Source organism: Equus caballus, chromosome 17, assembly GCF_041296265.1.
Source record: "Equus caballus isolate H_3958 breed thoroughbred chromosome 17, TB-T2T, whole genome shotgun sequence".
Taxonomy (NCBI): domain Eukaryota; kingdom Metazoa; phylum Chordata; class Mammalia; order Perissodactyla; family Equidae; genus Equus; species Equus caballus.
This window is the reverse complement of record NC_091700.1, coordinates 80,129,203-80,148,724: the sequence shown is the minus strand read 5'-3', so window position 1 is coordinate 80,148,724 and position 19,522 is coordinate 80,129,203. Positions and strand designations below refer to the sequence as shown.

General features: G+C 33.7%; 1 long non-coding RNA gene across 2 annotated transcripts in view; it reads right to left on the bottom strand.

Annotated features, from left to right (window-relative positions):
• Positions 1-14,063, bottom strand: part of LOC138918549 (uncharacterized) — a 141,479-nt gene extending 127,416 nt beyond the window's left edge. For both annotated transcript variants that reach the window (XR_011428040.1, XR_011428039.1), the window contains exon 1: positions 13,698-14,063. This is a non-coding gene — a long non-coding RNA (uncharacterized lncRNA). The remainder of the gene's footprint in view (positions 1-13,697) is intronic.
• Positions 14,064-19,522: the final 5,459 nt, after the last annotated feature.

Below are 19,522 nucleotides of genomic sequence, written 5' to 3'. Positions count from 1 at the left end.
AGAATTGACAAATGTAAAATTCACAGAAAAAAAATGTGGAGATGCATCTAGTGATTCCAACAGGGTCTAGTGTAGTGGTTTCCACCCTTGGCTTTGTATTGAAACTGTGTATGGTGCTTGCAAAAATTACCTGGTCCCTGCAGCATATCTAATAATTATCTGGGATGCAGACTGAACGTCGGTATTATTTTATTTTACATTATTTTAATTCTTAATACAGCAAAAAAAAATTTTTATATACAGTGCTATGAATTATAACATGTGCATAGATTTGTTAAACCACAACCACAGTCAGGATACAAACAGTCACATCATGCCAAAAAACTACTACTTTGTGCTATCGCTCTGTAGTAACATCCTTTGCCACCCTAACTCCTGGCAATCACTCACCTGTTCTCTCTCACCATACTTCTGTCTTTTCAAGAATGCCATATAAATGGAATCATGTGGTATGCAACCTTTGAAGTAAATTATTTCACTCAGGAAAAAGAGAAAAAATGGTAAACTCACTTTCATTTCCATATTCTAGTCTTCTTCCCTAATCTGCTTGCTAATGTTTATTTTTCAGACACCTCAAATAATTTATTATATTATATCAAGGTTTAATAGCTACATTCTATGCATAAACTAGGTGAAGTGTGCTTACTCCATCTTAGCTGGAACCATAATCCCCAGTAGTATTCTTTATACTTCAATATGAAAGCAGGATTGAGAAATACAGTTCTGGGACATCAAAATTTATGGGAAAAAGTCCAGTAAAGAAGGAAGAACATTAGATTAGGCATTGTTGCAATTCAACAATTCACTGTTTTTCAAAGTAGAATTTGGCTGCATCAAAGGCACATGAGATGTTTATTAAAGTGCAGATTACTGACACAAAACATGATATACAAAATTAGAATCTCTGAAAACTGGGTCTAGGGATTTCCATTTAAAAGGTATCTATATGATGCTTATATATCCTAAAGATGGCAGACCAAAGAATTAATCTGAAAATAGGAAAGATTCCAATCCAAGTTCAGCCTCTGCCATCTGCCTTTAATTGCATAAATGACATCATCTCTCTGGCTTCAATAAACCAATATTTCTTACTATGTATTATTAACACACATTTTAATTCATTGTTAATATAGCTATTAAAAAGTTACTCTTGATAGTATTTACTAATATTTATTTATATATACCATTCATATACAGTATACATGGTTCTAAAATTTGTGATGCCATGTGTGAACAAAAACAAATTAACCATGCTCTTCAAGACTCACATATCAAAAACATGCTTTCATTATCCTGTTTCTTCATACAGCAAATTATTGTTTAAGATTCTCTAGTTCCGATTGAATAATCAATCCTCTTTAAAAGTGACTTTCAAAAAAGTTTAACTCACAGGCTGAAGATTAACCAACAATTATTTGGTCAATCTGTATCAAAGGTAGAATCAATGTCATAAATCTCATTTTTGATGCATAGCTTGGGAAGATATTATAGATGCCTAATGTCTTCTGGTCTTTTCATCATCAAGATAAACATATCTAGATGTGATAAATAAAATAAATGAAAACTGGTAAATTTATTGAGTACTTATTACATGACAAATACTTTCCCATTTATTGTTCCATTTAACCCTTCAACAATTGACGGATGCAAGTATGGTTATTAACACCATCTCAAATGAGGAATCCCAGGCTTAGGGTAATTAGAGGATTTACCTAAACTGGCACAGCTACTAAAAGTTAGGTGATGAACCTGGGTTTCTAATCCAGGCAGCCTGTCTCTAGAACTCACATTTTAAGCATTTTGCAACGTATTTCATGAATGTTTAGTGAATATTGTTAATCTCAAATATAAGGATATGGTAATCAGTAAAATAAATGCATCACATGCCTCTTAATGTATGCCATATGATAAAGCAGAGAAGGAAATACCTTGTCTACAGCATAATATGGTGTTTAAAAGACCAGGCTCTGAAAATAGACTTTTTGATGCCCATTCCACTATGCATTTTACTTGTTGTATGACCTCACATAGAGGTTAGGGAATCTGAATGGCTATGAAACATTGGGATGTAGATATTCATAAACAAGGTAAATATAATTCTCTGGTTTAAAATAGGAGGATAGTAATCTAGTATGATAAGACTTCCTGGCCCAGACCTCTTCAACTGGAAAGTCTCTGCAATTTCAATGTTTATTTGCAATTTAGAAGATTTTGTGAAACTCCTCCCTTTTGTTTTTTCATAAATATATGTTGCTTTTTTAATAAAAATTTTATCTTCTTTCTACTTTTGTACATCCTTAATATATGCATTTTAAATTCTTGGTTAGATTGATATACAAAATGAATTTCCTCTAGAAAGATCAGAAATTTCTCTCTGATTGCTGATTATTTGGGGGATTTTTGGCATTGGATTTCTTCCTCAGTTTTGGCATTTTGGTTTGCAAGTTCATTTTGATGGGAAGTAGTTTCTTTGAGAGTTGAGAGATTGTTACTTTGTTTCCTTCGTTTTGGTCTCTCTCCTCTAGGTTCAATCCTCACTGTCTAGTGATTTTCATTTCTGGGCCCACACTAAAGCACCAGGTTTTAAACCTCCCTTCAGCATTACTTCCCAGGAGTGACATTGAGGATGTGTCAGATCTCATCATGAATTCAGTGGGTTTGTGCCTCATCCCTGAAAGCCATATTGTGTTGTTATCTTCCGCTTCCCTTTCCCCAAACTTTAGATAAAGACACGTCCCATTTCGCATGTGCACAGAGAAATACATTCTTTCCTGCATCCCTCACCTTTCACGAACTCTTCCAGATGCCTGTCTTAACTAAGTCCACCTGGCACTGTGTAACCATGTGTGTTAAAAACTTGTGGTTAATTCCTTTATACCTCAGAAGCCACACTCCCAACCTCCATCGGTTGCTCTAGACTTGGAAAACAGAAAGCTCATCCCAGCTCATTGGTAAGTATATCTGTTCCATTTCTGATTTGCAGAGGCATTCTTTTTTATTTAGTACCAACTATGCCTTTTGTTTTTCAGTTTTCATAAAATTTATCTTATACTCCTATGAATTTAAAAATAAGTAAGTTTTCAAGCATGAACTACTGCACTAACTTTACAAAGTAATCTATGTCATGGTTTCAAGAATTATTTTTTTACTCCTGCTGCTTTCTATAGGGAGAAGCTTTTTTTGGAGAGCAAATATGTTCCCTCCTTTCTTCTGTCTGCTTGAGATGGGCTCTTCTGGTATCAAACAGGAGCTTAATCCTCTCCAGCTGTCTGCCATTCAGGAAAGGAAAACTCAATATGACTGATAAAACTAGAGTTTTTGTTAGTGACTTGAAGTTATGAATTTGCATCAGTTTATTCAGTGATGTTTTGCTATTCAAAGCAAACACAGGAATACATTTACAGAATTTTTTTAAATTAAATTTTGGCCCTGGAGTTAGAATGTAAAATACAAATTATACTTAAACACTGATGAGTGTGAGAAAAAGCCTAAATATATTTTTTAAAAAAGGAATCTCTTTCTAGACACATAAAAGAAGAAAAATATTTAGTAAAATAGCTAACAAGAGTTCAAATAAAAATAAAAGGAATGTAATGTAAAACTTAACATTGTTTAAATAACAATAATAATGTTTAAGAGTTCTATCATCAAAATAGGTATCAGATATCTAGGGGTGATATTAAGGGCCTGGATAGGTTATATTATTTTCAACACATTAGATGTCTCTCCCTATCAAGATATTTCTTTCCCCTGTTCTTTTGATGTTATCATTGCATGCATGGAATTTTAATTAGGCATCATTGCTTCCCTCTTCCTCAACCCCAGCAAGATTCAGAGAGGAGCCACTCTACCAGCCTGAGCCTGTGAGTTAAGAGTCAAAGGAACCTACTGTGGCTGCTTTACAGGAGCAAGGAATAACAAGTCAGTGTGGCTGGAGTGGGGGGAGGGGGATGGAAATGGGAGGAGAGGGCGGTGGTGTCAGGGAGGTAACTAAAAATAGCCAATTCATGCAGAGCCTTGTAAATTGTCAATAATTTGCCTCTTACTTTGATTAAAATAGGAAGTCCTTTCTGCATCTTGAGGAGAAGAGCAACATAATCTGATTTATATTTTAAAGGATTATTCATACTATTGTGTTCAGACAGAGTCTAAGAGAAGACTGGGAGGAAGGATTCGTCCAGGCAGAAGATGATGGGGCTCGGGCCGGGGTGCTAGCAGTGGAGAAATGAGAGGTAGTCAGATGCTAGATAAATTCTGAAAGTAGAGTTAACCAGAATTTTTGCTGAATTGCATGTGAGTTATGAGAAAAAAGTAACTTGAACTCCACCTTTAACACATTTTCTTAATGTCACCAATGACCTCCTTTGTGACTAAATTCAATGGAATTTATTGCTTTCTTATTTTATATTACTTTCCATCATTGTTGTCAACTCTTCTCTTGAAACACTTTCTTACATTGATTTCTGTGAACCTGACTCCCCAGGTTTTCTTCCTTTCTCTCTGGATGTCCTTTGTCTCTTTCTCAGGCTCTCCTTTCTTCCCTCATGAATTTTGAATTTCATCAGGCCTATTTTTATACCTACTTATCACTTTACAGTGAGTATTTTTTCTAAAAAATCTCATCCACAAACATATCATTGAATGTTATTTATTTACAGGGATTTCTGATCTTGTATCTGCAGCTCAGACTTCTGCTCTGTTCTCCAGATTCATACACTGAATCTATTTGGAAACTCTTCTCTTTACATCCAAAGTGCCTTAAAGTAAATATGTCAAGGACAAAATTGTGATCTTCCATTCCCACTATCTTATCAAATCGGAAGCCTTCCAATTTAATGCAACATCATTCATGCCAGTGAGCAAGCCAGAAAAATAGGAGCCATCCTCTCACCTTCCTCTCCACTCCCTACTTTACAAAATTTAATCTACGATCTATACATGTGGTTTCTCCATCTCCAAGGCAAATATGCCACCTCCTTACAACACCGTCAGTGCTGAGACTACCCCAGTACCTCTTAACATCCACTCTAGTCCTTATTAACCAAAAAGGATGACTTATTTTCAAATAAAATTCTCTTAATTTACCTCTTTTTAAAATGCTTATTTTTTCTCCAAGTTTAGAAACCAATGTCCTATAGAGTGTGAAATAATCCCTGACTCAAAACAATAAAACGTGTATAATCTCATTGATATTTTGGGATACAAAAGTCTGTAGAAAATGGATTGATGCAAGGCAACTCTAACAATTATCAAATCAATAAAATTGTGCATAAATAATTAGTTTTATTGAAACCCTCATAAGATTTCTTTCCATATGTGATAATATATAATTATTATAAAAGCACAAATGGTAATTTTATCTGTTTTCTGTGCATATGAGTGCGTAAATACATTAACCTATTGTTTAACTCTCAATATAGAAGACAACCTGTGTAAATGTGTGAGTTAACCATAATTCATTTAATAGCTACACTACATTTATTGATTATTTTTAAAATTTAGCATATATTAAAAATAGATCATTAGTAAAGCCCACAATAAGAACTTAGCAAAGTGGAGATGATTAATCAACATCTGGTGAATAAATAACAATTACACATGAATTAACCAGTATAATTCATTTTAAAATTCCAAAAATCTTACCAGTATCATACTATTAAATCCTTGCCATTGATTTCACTACACTAAAATTATGGACTTATAGATAGAGTTTGGGATGAAAATGCATAGTACCTACAAGGAAATGACAAAGTTGAATCTGATCACAGATTTAAAATGTGATCTTTAAATGAAGTAACCTGAGGAAGCTTCAAAACTGGAGCTCTTTTCTAAATAGCTTTATTCTTTCTCAATGATCTTAAAGAAATGTCATATTTAGCAGGAATGTAAAGAATGCTTACTGTTAATAATTGTGTAAGAGCATGTTGGTGCCATCTTTGCAAATTTGAAAATCTTCTTTAAATTTAAATAAATTAACCAAAAATAGTATTTACCTAAGCAAATCAAGTCAGACTTTCGAGAATGTGTGGGAAGTACACGAACCTGTTAAATTTTGAGGTCTTCTTTTTTGGGAAATTCTGTATCAAATGTAAGACCCAATGATTTCTAGCTAAATGTAGCAGCAATTGCCTCCATACTCAAAATATCAGTCCAGTAACACAAAGTAATGCTTTGTTATAGACTGGGAACAATACACATAAAATTATTCATCATCATCAAGAGATGTTTTTACCAGGGATACAGAGCAGGTTCAATAGTCTAAAATCAATCAGTGTAATCTACCATATTTACAGGCTAAAGAAGAAAATTCACATTTTCATATCAATGTATGCTGAAAAAGCAATAGACAGAACTCAATACCAATTCATGATAAAAACTCTCAGAAAAAAAATGGAAAACAGAGGAATATACTCATCTTGATAAAAAGCATCTTCAAAAAACCCATAACTCATATCATATTTAATGCTAAAGACTGAATATATTCTTGATAAAATCAGGAACAGAGCAAATTATCCAGTCTCACCATTCTTATTTAACATAGTGCTGGAAGTTCTAGCTAGTGCAATAAGATAAGATAGAAAATAAAATTTGCAGATCTCAGAAAGGAAGAAGAAATCTGATCCTTTTTACCAAAGAAATGTTTATCTACATAGAAAACATCAAGGAATCTATAAAAACATCTTCTAAAACTAATATGTGAGTTCAGTAAGGTGGGATGTTGGAACATTAAAAAATCACTTGTATTTCTATATACTAGCAAGAAATATTTAGACAATGGAATTATAAATACAGTACAATTTGCAATCACTCAAAAAAGATAAAACGTCAGGTGTAAATCTAACAATACAAGTACAGGAAATGTAGTCCTGGGAATTTGTCTCAGGGAAATTAAGACTTATTTTCATACAAAACCTTCCATTGAATATTTATAGCGCTATATTCATAATTGCCAAAAACTGGAAACAGCCCAGATGACTTTTAACGAATGAATGGTTAAACAAACTATAGTACATTTATAGGAATACCATTCAGAAATTAAAGAAATTATTGATATATGTAACAACCTGGATGAATCCTTTATACTGAGTTTAAAAAGGTCATTGCTAAATACATAACATATGATTCCATTTATCCTTTCATTTTTGAAATAACAATTATATAAATGGAGAACAGATTCATGGTTGCCAGAAGTTAAACAGGGGTGAGGGCAGGAAAGATGTTGGTATGACTATAATAGGGCAACATGAGGGATCCTCGATTTATGGAAATGTTCTGTATTTTGATGGTGTTAATGCCAATATCCTGTTTGTAATATAGTAGTAAGGTTTTTCAAGATGTTACCATTAGGGGTAACTGGGTAAAGAGTACATGAAATCTCTGTTGTTTCTTATAATTGCATGTGAATTTAGAATTACTTAAAATTTTTAGAAACATTTTTTAAAAAGTACATGAGTGGATTGTAATTAGTCTTTGGGTGGTAAACATGATGTAATCTACACAGAATTTGAAATATATTATGATGTACACCTGAAAGTTATATAATGTTATAATCCAATGTTACTGCAATAAAAAAAATTTCTAAATTTTTTTAAAAAGTAAATGAATATGATAATTCTCTATGATTTGAATAGGCTTTATATCCTCTAAAATGCTTTCCCTCAAGTGAATAAATTAGGTTACATGTGTGAATCCTCAATGTTCTTTCTTTCTCTTTATATGTGTGTGTTCGTGTGTATGTATATACACAGACACATACACATATGTTTACATACATACAAATATTTGCATATGTACATATGGACAAGGTTGGATTAGAAAAGGTGGTTGCATACCCACCTTGTTCATTGGAACACTTTCATTTGGACCCTTAAACTGGCATGTAAGCCTATTGCCCTGAAGCCACCATGTGGTGGGAAAGCCTGAGGCTACACTTGTATTTCTTGCACACTTGTATTCTGAGGCTACAGGAGGAGAGAAAGAGTTGATGGCCAGCCCTTAACTGTTTCAGCTCCAGCCACTGTCTGCAATCCCATAAGAGACCCTGAGCTAGAATCTTCTTACTAAGTCCTTCTTGAATTCCTGATCCACACAAACAGTAGGGATAATAAAATGATCTATTTACACTTAACATATATTATTTTAATTACATGGTATTATTTATGTCTCCCTCACCAGATTCTGTGAATTTTGGCTAATAGCTCACACATGTCTTTTTTGTCTTCACACTTGCACTTTTTAACCCAGTTCTCAGCAAAGACTTGATATTCTATTAACATGTGATAAATACACCCACAAATAAGTATTACCTTTAATATAGTTGTGTTTTCAATATCATGTACTCATATTCATTTTAAAACATGTTCAACCATCCAGAGGTGGAGGATTTTTGATGCATACGAAATCAAAGGTCAAAAGTGAATATAGGAAGTGTTAAAATTTAAAAGATGGTAATTTTGTTCCTCTTAGCCAGAAGTTTTAAAGTATATTTTTCATCATCCAATAAAGATTTTCAAATGTATTTGCAGAGACAAGAAAATAGCATCTATGGATCATAGGCAGAGCAGTTGGTCTAAATAGATAGCTATGGCAGGATTCTATCTTTTTACACTATGAAATCATGTTTCCACAGCATTTTTACATGATTGATTCACTCTCTAGTCAGTTAAAAGCTCATTGGGTTCTTCTTTTGAAAAATTTTATTGGTTGCCAACATTTCCCAAAACAGTGATTCTATCAGGAAAAAAAGACCATTTTTTGGTTCAATAAAATGGATTCTAACACTTAGCCCTTCATAAGAAAAAAAAGTATGTTAATGCCAGTTTTGGGAAGTATATAGACTCTTTTATAGCCATTTTACATGGATCAACAGAAGTTACCTTCAAGATTTCACCTGAGCTTGTGTAAACAACAGATTTATAAAATGTATCCTGGAACTTCTTTACAAAGATAAGATAGATCTAAATCCTCTTCTGGAGGCTAGTAGAAGACATAAAAATAAACAAAGAAGAAAGATGCAATTTAGTATTTAATAGTACAAAGTGTTTTAAGAGAGAAAAGTTAATGACTAACTCTTTTTGGAAGGGCTTTTTGATTTTTTTGACAAAAATAACAAAAATAATCTCAATGCAGATCAAGGATCAAAAGCTCATGGATGCCTGACTCGTATAAGAAATGCTCTAAATTTTGAACGTGTTGAAAAAGTAATAAATAAAATAACATTTTAATGGTGCATTCGACTTCACTTTAATCAGGAAACCACAGCTTTAACCACTAAGTATGTTCTTAGAATTCAAAAAAGGGGGTGGAGAATCACTTATTAGAACACAATCTCTTTTGAACGGCAGCTAAACGTCTTGGCCATGTGCTGCTGCAGGTCAAGAATCCAAAAGAGTAATCCAGGGATGCTGAGAGCTGAGAATCTGCATTATTGTGGCAGTTTTATGTTGTGTGCATACATATATATCAAATAGACTATATAGGCAAAAGCATTGGCGAACTACAGGGCTTGATAGTAGCCAAACAAGTAGCCTTATAAAAATAATCGAACAATAAATCAGAATTCAAAAAGTGAGAGCTTACCCATGCCCCTGAGTGTGATTCAGAGACAGATCTGTGTCTCAAGGATGGCTACTGTGGCTGAAGAGGGAATACCAAGTAAATCAGGGTGGATTGAAGTGTCCCAAAGGCCAACAGTGTACTGTTGCTATTGCTTATTATGCTTTTTTCCCCCTTGGCTAGTACTGTCACCTCTGTACCATATGAACATCATGTATGCTTCCTGATATCTCTCACTATTGCCCGAATGTCCACACTTACACAGGAAATAGCTTCCAGATAAAGACAAAAGGATGCCAAGAATCATGCTCATTTATTTTTCTAGCTTTTCATAAAAATACATGGCTGAAAGTAACCCCCATTAGTATTTGCTGCAAAGAAGCAAATGCAAATATTTTCTTAGCTTACTGTCATGATTTTCATACGAAAATGTATATACGGTGGGACTGTATATAAGATAGAAAAGGGTTAGAAATGTTTGTGGATTGGGTAAATACATATCAGACCCAAAAAAGTGTTCTCAGCTAAAGAACCCTAGAACAGTGTTCTAGAATAGTATGAAACAAACTATCTGAGGTAAAGTAATAGGCTTTTGTTTTTTGTTTTCCAAATTCGTTATATGCCAATACATCTTTTTAAAGAATATAAAAATGAATTTTTAGAAACATAAAAATGATATACAAGCCAAAAACCTCATTATTAGATTGAAATAGGAATAAAAATATGTCAAATTATTATGAATTTTCTAGTACACTAATATAAAACTCATCTGAATGAGTATATTTGTGTAATTTTGACAAGATGTAGGTTAGCATATATAACACTTAAATGAAAGGTACAAGGAGAAAAAGTGCTCTTATTCTGAAGAAATGTTAAATAACAAAGATGTGGGAAGAATAACGGAGACACACCTTTTTAAGTAAGTAAATTATGCTTAATTGAACTCAGGAAAAAGTCTGATGTATTATTGTTCTAAGTTCAAAGTTTGTAAAAAAGGTGAGCGACTGATAGTTCCTTCTGCATTTCTACTCTGTGGTTGTTAATACTCTAGCTCAGGAGATTAAATATTTGTTTTAAATGCTATTATCAAATGGAGATTAATAGAGCAGAAAATATAATTGCAGAGACTCTTTGTTACTTTTTCATTTTCATATTTGGGATTGCATTTTCAAAATATCAAATGTAAGTACTAATCAACGTTGACGATAGCAAATTAATATTTAATTTTCATTTTGAAAGACCCAATGAATTATGCAAACATCAACATAACAAGGGACACATTTATACAGAATACAAAAGCCTGATAAATAGAATATGCAAAATGAACTGTCAAGAAATAAGAATAAATGAAAACAAATATACCATTAAAATCTGTGAGCTAAATATTCACACTAATAGAAGCTACGTGATGTTTAAAAGGTAAAGCTAAAACAAAATGTCACCTAAAGATTAGAAAGGAGTGTTATATAGCTATAAATAAGACATATATATGCTAAAATCAACAAAACTAAGGTAGTACAGCAGTATTAGCAATATTAATATAATTAACACCAAATAACTTAAGGGGAAAATCAATGAGAAAGAGTAATATTTCCTCTTGAAAATGTTAAATCCACCAAAAGTTTAAAGTAGTCATGAATAATTCTGCTTTAATGTACAAAATATTGACATATATAAATGAAAGTCCACAAAACAAGAAGAGAAACTGCCAAAATGTAAATGATACCCAATTTTATTAGTTTTCTACTGCTGTTGAAAAAATATTACAATGAACTTAGTGGCTTAAAATAACACAAATTTATTACGTTGCAATTCAGGAAGTCAGTTATTCAGGATGGGTCTCGCTAGGCTAAAATCAAGGTATCAGCAAGTTTGTGTTCCTTTCTAGAGTTTCTGGGGGAGAATCTGTTTTCTTGGCTTTTCCAGCTTCTAGAGGCTGCCCACATCTCTTGGTCCTTTGTCCCTTCCTCCAACTTCATAGCCAACAATGGTCAGTTGAGTCTTTCCCACATTGTGGTCTCACTACTTCTCTCTTTCCAGTCTCCACTTTTCAATTATAAGGCCCCTTGTGATTACATCCAGCTAACATGGACAATCGAGGATGATTTCTCCATCTCAAAGCCAGCTGATTAGCCATCTTAATTCTATTTGCAAACTTAATTCCTCCTTGCCATGTAACCTACAGCTTCAAGACATTAGGATGTAAACATCTTTGAGGTTGCATTTTCTGCCTAACACATCATATAACATCTATGTCCCATAAACTTCCAGAACATTTAAGAAAAACAAGTAACGATAAAGAAAGGTTGGGAGCCAGCCCTGATGGTCTAGTGGTTAAAGTTCAGTGCTTTCACTGTTTTGGCAGCCCAGGTTCTCTTCTCAGTTGTAGAACCACACCACCCACCTGTCAGTTGCCATGCTGTGTCGGCAGCTCACGCAGAACAACTAGAATGACTTACAACTAAGATATACAACTGTGCACTGGGGCTTTGGGGAGAAAAATAACAACAATAATAAAAAATATAATAATAAAATAATCCTTCCTTCCTTCTAAATAAAGAGAGATTCAATAATACAAATAACATACAGTAGGATGTAAGAAAAAAAAGACGACTTTGCTAACAAGTCTCATGAGTTTTTAATCTATTAGGTACATGGTATCTAGGGAAAAAATGTAAAATCATAAGGTTTATGCTATTTGATTAGAAAGTAATGATATTCACACAATATTAAAACAATAAGATAGAAATACAATATGTATGTGTGCATGTGAGAAGGTATAATCACTGGAATTTAATTTTAAACAGTCTTTTCTTAATTATTCTCAGAACATAGATAAGTGAAAAATGAAGTTACAATTTATCATGAATAAATAAATGTTAAAAAATTAAATTGCAAGACTCTCATCAAAGTGGTGGTAATAAAATTTATAGCTGTGTCCTTATATCAGACTAAAGAAGATGAGTTAAAATGGCAGATCTTAATATCTCCCTTTTGAAAATGCACGGATATGAGTAATAATAATAAGGTAAAATCAGAAACTATAACCAAAGCAATCAGACAGTGAAAGTACAAAATGGCATGTTAGAATCTTTAAGTATAACACCAAAGAGACATTAAAAAATCTTTACAGCTGAACTGTGTCTAAACTTGGTTTGAAATACTTAATTGACATATGGAAGAATTATAGAGAGGATTGGATAAAATAAATGGTAAAATGTTTTGTTATGTGTTATACCATACATGGAAATAAACAGGTAAGGAAGAAGAGTAGACAACCTGGGGAAACGAGGTCATAATTTTTATAGAGCAGTTACTTTTTCCAATGTTTTGCCAGAATCAAGCAAACAACAATATAGCATTGGAGAATACAAGCCAAAGGATTATTGGAGTGTAAAGGCAGACAGATCATAAATAATCAGAGCTATATGTATATTCAGATAAATAGGGGAAAAGGAGAAGAGGCCATGGGGAAGAGTAAAGGAAGAAGCAAAAAAGAAGAAAAACATCTTGGCGTATTGGTGGGGATTTGCCTCTATCAATGCTCTATCCTTGGTACTTAGAATAATATCTAATACCTAATGGATACTCAATAAATACTTAACAAAGGAACGAAGGACAATGTGAACACAAAAGACATTCTTCTTTCCTCCTGAATTCTAATAAGGTTATAGTTGAATAAAGCTCAGGGTTACGTAGCTCAAGGGATATGTGGGGTTGGGGATGGGGCAAGCATCTATGCAGCAAACAAAATTTAGATGCTGAAACATTATTTAAAAATATGGGAAAACAGTGTCATCATTATTTAATGTCTATAGTGGACATTTTACACAGCTTATAAAGTATAAATCGTTCCTGTCTTTGCTGAAATAAGTAGCATTCACAAATATATCGATGCAAATACACACCGACCACAGGCAGCAGTAGCCAGGGGCAGCTGCAGGCATGCCAAAAATCCTAATACAGTGAGGTGATGTGTAAAGAGCTTCAAAGTCATCACTCCTGTCCTTACCACAACAGCAAAAATACTGAAGAAACAGAAAATCAGCAAATCTTCTTAGATCTAGCAGATAATTAAAGTCACAGGGAAAACTGCCACCTAAAAACTGGAAGACTGGCGAAGACAGAGAATCGCAACTTACCAGGAGCGGAAGATGCCATTGGAGACAGCAAACGATAGGAATACTTACAAACTATTGACTAGTTTCTGGAGACTGGGTGGAAGAGCTGGAGAGAGAAAAATTCTTGAAGGCTCATCTTGAGGGAGACTCCCACACTTTTGTGAATACTATTTCCAGGAGCCCCACCAGGTTCTTGTGAGAAGATTGGAGAAAAATCCTCTCATACATCTGGCAGGAGGAGAGGAAAGTTAACCATTTTGAAATATTCTGAGAGTACTGTGTCTTCCACTACAAAGGTTTGACCTCAAGGGAAGCTGTTTTACTTGAGCACAGCCAACCTGCAGGAAGGGAAATATTCAATTCCAGCCAATCTAGTCTTTGATGTGAGAGAAGGGAAATACCCAACTTCAGCACTATCAAGCCTTCCTGTTTCATCTAAGGGGTGAAAAAAAGCTGAGAAGCAGTTGTGAAGGTCACAGCCCAGGTACAAAAATTGACTAAAAGGATCAGACTTAATCACAGGATTATGAAATGTTTTTCCTCCCCCTACACATTACCACCACATCAACAGGGCTCCTGTTTAACAATAAGAGATTATAGCTGAAAGAACTTCCAAACCCAGACCCTATTTAAGAGGGAATCTCTCAGGAAACCCAAAAACAAGAGGGGATACACACACTTACAAATGAACACTAGAAGAAATTTTAGCCTCTGACACTACAGCTTCAACAAACAGTAAACAGAGCCTAACTGCTAGCCAAAAAAACCATAAAACCTCATGCTAAAAGCCTATTTACATCAGTTCTTTTTACCCAATAGGTCTTGTCTGGCTTTGAAGAAAAATTATAATGCATATTAAAAGCAAGAAAACATGATCTGAAGCCCCAAAGGAAGTATCAGAACTAGATCCAAATAAGGAAGACTTTGGAACTATCAGATGGGGAATTTAAAATAAAGATGATTTATACACCATTGGCTCTAATTGAAAAAATGGAAAACGTGCAAGAACAGATGGTTAATCTAAGCACAGAGATAGAAAGTCTAAAAAAGAATTAAAAGTAAATGCTGGATATCAAAAAACACTGTAACAGAGCTGAAGAATGCCTTTAATGGGCTCATCAGTAGAATGGCACAGCTGAGAAAGAATCAATGGACTTGAACATATGTCAATAGAGATCTCTCAAAGTGAAAAGCAAAGAGGAAAAATAATGGAAAAAGTAGAACAGAATATCCAATAATTATGTGCAATTATAAATGGTGTAATATTCATATAACGCAAAGTCCAGAAGGAGAAGAGCGAGCAGATGAAATATTTGAAAAAATAATTACTGCAATTTCTTTCAAAATTAGTAATAGACACTAAACCACAGATTCAGGAAGCTCAGAGAATACTAAGCATGACAAATACTAAATAATCTAAGCAAACATATTCAAACTGCAGAAAATCAAAGACGAAGAAAAAGTCTTAAAAGAAGACATCAGGCAGGGGGGAGACCTTACATATAGAGGAGCAAGAATAAGAATTACACCAGGTTTTTACTCAGAAATCATACAACCAAGAAGAGAGAGGAGTGAAATATTTCAAGTGTGGACAGAAAAAACAACCTAGAATTCTGTTTTCAGTGAAATTATGCTTCAAAGTAAAGGAGAGATACTTTCTCAGAGAAACAAAAACAAAAAACATTTGTCGCCAGTAGGCCTGCCTTGAATGAAATGTTACATGTTCTTCAGAGAGAAGAAAGACGACAGAGAGCAGAAACTTAGATCTTCATGAGAAAAGGAAAAGTGTTGGGGAATGAATAAGTGAAGGTAATAAAATCTTTAATTTTTCATATTCTTAATTGATCTAACAAATAACAGTTTGTTCAAAATAAGAATAGCAATGATGTATTGTGTGATTATAGCATATGTGTAAGAGAAATGAATCAGAGCAATGTAATAACTAACAGACGGGAGGAATTGGAGTACACTGTTGTAAGATACCAGTACTACCCATGGAGTTATTTGAAAGTGGACACAGATTAGTAATGAATGAACAGAGCAAGTCTAGGGTAATCATTAAAAAAATTAGCAAAGTAATTTAGTAAAGTCTCACGAGAAACTTTAAAAATATTTGAAATAAATAAAAATGGAAATACAGCTTACAAAAATTTGTGTGATGCAGTGAAGTCAGTGCCTAGAGGAACATTTATAGCAGTAAATACATAGATTAGAAAAGAAGAAAAATTTAAAACCAATAATCTAAGTTTTTACCTAAAGAAATGAGAAAAAGAATAACCATTTAACTCCAAAGTAAGCTAAAGAAAAAAAGTAATAAAGATTAAAGCATAATTCAAAGAAATTGAAAACAAGAAAACAAAACCAAAAGCTAACTCTTTGAAAAAATCAATACAATTGATAAATCTCTGGCTAGGCTAGTTAAGATAACAGAGAGAAGACACAAATTGCTAGTGTCAGAAATGAGTGATGGAAACCACTACTGATCCCAAGGACATTGAAAACATATTAAAGAAGGGGCCTGCCTGGTGGCGCAGTGGTTAAGTTCACATGCTGTGCTTCAGTAGCTCGGGGTTCGCCAGTTTGGATCCCAGGCACAGACCTGTGCACCACTTATTAAGCCATGCTGTGGCAGGCATCCCACATATTAAAAAATAGAGGAAAATAGGCATGGATGTTAGCTCAGGGCCAATCTTCCTCAGGAAAAACAGAAGGATTTATGGCAGATGTTAGCTCAGAGCTAATCTTCCTCAGGGGAAAAAAGATATATATATACTTATTATACATATTACATTATATATTATATATAATATATATTAAAGAAATATTATGAAAAACTCTACTCCCACAAATTTGATAGTCTAGTTTAATTGTATCAACTTCTTGAAAAACAAATTCTACCAAGTACACAAAAGGAGAAACAGATTATGTGAATAGCCTATATCTATTAAAGAAATTTAGTCAATAATTAATAACCTTCTTAAACAGAAGTCATCAGGCACAGCTAGTTTCACTGGTGAATTCTATGAAAGATTTAATGAAGAAATGATACTACATCTCTACAAATACAAAAAAAAAAAACCCCAGGAAACCACTTGTATTACTCCCAAAACACTTTCGTACAAATCTAGTAAAATATGCACAACATCTATATGAGAAAAACTATAACTCTGGTGACAAATATCAAAGATCTCTAAATAAATGGAGAGATATTCCATGTTCATGGTCAGGAAGAGTCGATATTGTCAAGTGGGCGGTTCTATCCAACTTGATTCATAGATATTCAATGCAATCCCAATAAAAATGCCAACAAATTACTTTGAGATATTGGTAAAGTAATTCTAAAGTTTACATGGAAAGACAAAAGATGCAGAATAGCAAACAAAATATTGAAGAAGAGGAAGAGAAAAGTTAGAGGATTGACACTACCTTACCTCAAGATTTGCTATAAAGCCGTAGTAATCAAGACAGTGTTGTCCTGGCAAAAGAACAGAGAAAGAGACGAATGGAAAAGAACAGAGAACTCAGAAGGAGACCTACACAAATATAATCAACTAAGATTTGACAAAGGACAAAGGCAATTGAATGAAGAAAACAAGAAATGGTGTTGAAACAACTGGAAACCCACACACACAAAAATGAATGTAACCATGTAATAGTAATAAATTATCAATAGGTGCTTATTGTACATGAAAAAATATATTTAGACACACCTTTCACAAAATAAGCTAAAATGTATCATAGAACTAAATGTAAAACACAAATCTATAAAATTTACCTAAGATAACATAGGAGGATACCTAGGTGGCTGAGGGTTTAGCGATGACTTTTTAGACGTAATACTGAAAGACAATCAATGAAAGACAAAATTGATGAGACAAAACCCATGAAAATGAAAACTTTTCCTCTGTGAAAGACTGTTAAGAGAAAGAAAAGACAAGCCACAAACTGGGAAAAATATTTGCAAAATACATACCTGATAAAGAACTTGTATCCAAAATAAGCAAAGAATCTTTAAAACTCAACAAGAAAATAAAACTGGGGCCAGCCCAGTGGCTTAGTGGCTAAGTTCATACCCTCCCCTTCAGCAGCCTGTGGTTTGTGATTTCAGATCCCAGGCATGGACCTACACCATTCATCAAGCCATGCTGTGACAGTGACCCATACACAGAATAGAGGAAAATTGGAACAGATGTTAGCTTGGGGTTAATCTTCCTCAGGCAAAAGAGGAGGATTGGCAACAGGAATTAGCTCAGGGCCAATCTTCCTCACCAAATGAAAAAAACCCAAGCAAAAAATGGTCTGAAGAGACATCTCACTGAAGAAGATGTACAGGTGGCAAATAGGATACAAAAAAGTGCTCAGCTACATAGGTCATTAGGGAAAGGCATGTTAAAACAATAAGATATTACTACATGCTTAATAAAATGGCTAAAATCCAAAACACAGCATCAAATGCTATTTCATTCATTGCTGGTGAAAAAGCAAAATGATACAGCCACTTTCGTAGACAATTTGTCAGTTTCTTATGAAGCTAACCATTGTCATGCAATAGGATTCAGCAATCATGCTCCTAGACATTTATCTAAATGAGTTGAGAACTTCTGTCCACCCAAAATTTGCACATGAATGTTTATAGCAACTTTATTCAAAATTGGAAGCAACCAAGATGTCCTTCAATAAGTGAGAGATTAAATTGTGGTATATCCACACGATAGAATACCATTAAGCCATAAAAAGAAATGAATTATCAAGCCAGGAAAAGACATGGAGGAACCTTAAATGAATGAATTCTAAGCTAAGGAAGCCAGTCTGAAAAGTCTGCATATTGTATGATTCTAACCATAGACATTCTGGAAAAGGTAAAACTATAGAGAGAGTAAAAATATCAGTGGTTGCCAGGGGTTCACGGGGAGGGAAGAAGGGAAGAATGAAGAGATGGAACAGAGGGGGTATTTAAGACAGTGAAATATTCTATAAAATACTGTAAAAGTGGATACACGATATTCTTAATTTGTCAAATCCAATCATTGACACCACACTGATAATGCAAGGTGTTAACAATAGATTAAACTTTGAAGGAGGAGAAAAAGAGGTATATTAGAACTCTCTGTACTTTCTGCTCAATTTTTTTGTAAACCTAAAACTGCTCTAAAAAATATAGTCTATTGATAAAAGAATCTTACCACAATCCAGACACAACCACAAATTGAATTTCTGAATCTGAATATTACAAATTAATTTGCTCTTCACCCATAAAAGTTGATTTGAATTTATTATGTAAATGTTAAAATTGCCTACTATGCCTTTCTACAACAAAATGTCCGCTTCAGAAAATCACATAATAAATGCACTCATAAATGGCTAATTTAGATCTAAGAGGAAAAAAACAAATTTTATCAGTAGAAAACCATTATTCCCTGCCCTCGTTAAAATAATTGTTTGAGGATTATTGGTTTAACTGTTTGCCATCTTTTAGTCTTTCCAGGAGTCCATATGCCTAGGTATAATTCACTCTGTAGTTGAATGTGTGGACTGTTTTAAAATTCAGAGACGCACAATCTACCTGATTTTTCATCTTCCATGACACAGACTACATTGAACAGTGTGATGAGCAGTCTTCATTCCATATGTTCTGTTTAAATCTTGCCAATTTCAATGTTGTAAAAGGTGCAAACAAAATGAATTACTGATTTTTCATTCTGTCTGATGCTGGAGTAGACGGAAATTACCTTCACATTTGGTGGTCAATAAAAAGGTGTAGTAAAAAGTTTAATTGAAAGTAAGTCTTAAATAAGATTCCTTATGAAATAGGAAGAAAGGGAGCACAGAAGTCATAGCAGATGCAA